At 50.1% G+C, this 2,093-nt stretch overlaps 1 pseudogene; it reads right to left on the reverse strand.

Moving 5' to 3' along the window:
• Positions 1 to 779: 779 nt before the first annotated feature.
• On the reverse strand, positions 780 to 1,747 carry LOC130586485 (olfactory receptor 14J1-like; annotated as a pseudogene).
• Between the last annotated feature and the right edge of the window lie 346 nt (positions 1,748 to 2,093).

A 2,093-nucleotide genomic window follows, 5' to 3' on the forward strand; every position in this document is an offset into this window, starting at 1 on the left:
GTTGGATGGGGGAAATGGTGGGCTGGGGGTAGGGACGAAGTCTGATTGTCAGCCATGAAGGTTCTTGATGTTCATATCTATTCAGACTGCATTAGGAGGTGCTGGGGATCAATATCAACTGGAGATTGCTGATATCAATCAGCATGAAGGTTCTTGATGTTCATATCTATTCAGACTGCATTAGGAGGTGCTGGGGATCAATATCAACTGGAGATTGCTGATATCAATCAGCATGAAGGTTCTTGATGTTCATATCTATTCAGACTGCATTAGGAGGTGCTGGGGATCAATATCAACTGAGATTGCTGATATCAATCTCAGTGAACAGAAAAGGAAAACTAAACAGGACAAAAGAAAACCTCTGCATTGCTTTTTGCAGCCACACCAGGGGCACAGGGGCAGCAGGGCAGTGGCACAGGAGCAGCGCTGGCAGCACGGCTGCTGCTCCTTGGCAGAACTGCTGTGCCAGCCCTGATCTGCCCCAGCTCTGCACAGACATTGCTGCTGCAGCTCCACAGAAGGGAACTAAAGGGGGATCTCCAGGGAAAWCTTTGCTGGGAGATCCTTTACTTTGCTTAAAGGCAGAGAGAACACAGCTCCTCATTGACACAGTCTGTGCCCACAACAAAGATGCAGAGAAACAAAATGAGAAATGAAACAAACAGTGAGCATTCCTGGACAATTAAAAACACAGGAAAAACAAAAAGCCACAACCAAACCAGCAATGAGTATCAAAAGCAAGTTTTATTACAAGTGATTTTCAAAAATAGGACACCAGCTTAATGTTTCTGAAATGGTCCACTCATCAGTGTCCACACTGCAGCCTTGAGCTCCTGGTTCCTCAGGTTGTAGATGAGGGGGTTCAGGGCTGGAGGCACCACTGAGTGCAGAACTGACACCACCAGATCCAGAGATGGGGAGAAGATGGAGGGGCTCTTCAGGTAGGCAAATGCTGCAGTGCTGATAAACAGGAGACTACAGCCAGGTGAGGGAGGCACATGGAAAACGCATTGTGCTGTCCATGCTCAGAGGGGAACCTCAGCACTGAAGATCTGCACATAGGAGAAAACAATGAATACAAAAAACACAAAACCTAAACAGGCACCAACAGCAATAAGCCCAAGTTCCCTGGTGTTGGAGTGTGACCAGGAGAGCTTGAGGATCTGTGGGATTTCACAGAAGAACTGGCCCRGGGCATTGCCCTGGCACAGGGGCAGGGAAAATGTATTGGCCGTGTGCAGCAGAGCATTGAGAAAACCACTGGCCCAGGCAGCTGCTGCCATGTGGGCACAAGTTCTGCTGCCCAGGAGGGTCTCGTAGTGTAGGGGTTTGCAGATGGACACAGAGCGGTCGTAGCACATCACAGTGAGGAGGAAATACTCAGATGAAATGAAAAAGACAAAAAAAAAAAAAGGCTGTGCCACACATCCTGCGTAGGAGATGTCCCTGGTGTCCCAGAGGGAATTGTGTATGGCTTTGGGGACAGTGGTGCAGATGGAGCCCARGTCRSTGAGGGYCAGGTTGAGCAGGAAGAAGAACATGGGGCTGTGCAGGTGGTGGCYGCAGGCTACGGCGCTGATGATGAGGCCGTTGGCCAGGAGGGCAGCCAGGGAGATGCCCAGGAAAAGGCAGAAGTGCAGGAGATGCAGCTGCCACGTGTCTGCCAATGCCAGCAGGAGGAAGTGGCTGATGGAGCTGCTGTTGGACATTTGCTGTCTCTGGACTTGGGAATCTGTTCATGGAGAGAAGTCAGTGACAGCTTAGGGGAATCTTCTCTCAGCAAAATCAAAGCCATTTCCCACAGACCCTTCCCCTGTTACACAGCAACCGTTTTGTTTTTCTGGCAGATCTTCCTTCTGCTCCAAGGGGGAGCCCTGGTTTGTGCTGGCTGAGTGTGACATGAGGTTCAGGGCAATTACTCATAGGGTTCTTATAACTCAGCCTTGCTGTGCACAAGTGGGAGGGGGACAGGGACCTGTCCTGGTGTTCCACTTTGAAACCCCTGCTAACACAGAAGGCCCTGTCAGCACCTGCACTCCCAGTGCTGAAGAACAGGAGTGGAATAGGCAGTTTAAGTGCTCTAACGTTTTTTT

The sequence above is a fragment of the Malurus melanocephalus genome, unplaced genomic scaffold (assembly GCF_030028575.1).
Source record: "Malurus melanocephalus ecotype Western Australia unplaced genomic scaffold, MMel_1.1 scaffold_1169, whole genome shotgun sequence".
In the NCBI taxonomy this organism is placed as follows: Eukaryota; Metazoa; Chordata; class Aves; order Passeriformes; family Maluridae; genus Malurus; species Malurus melanocephalus.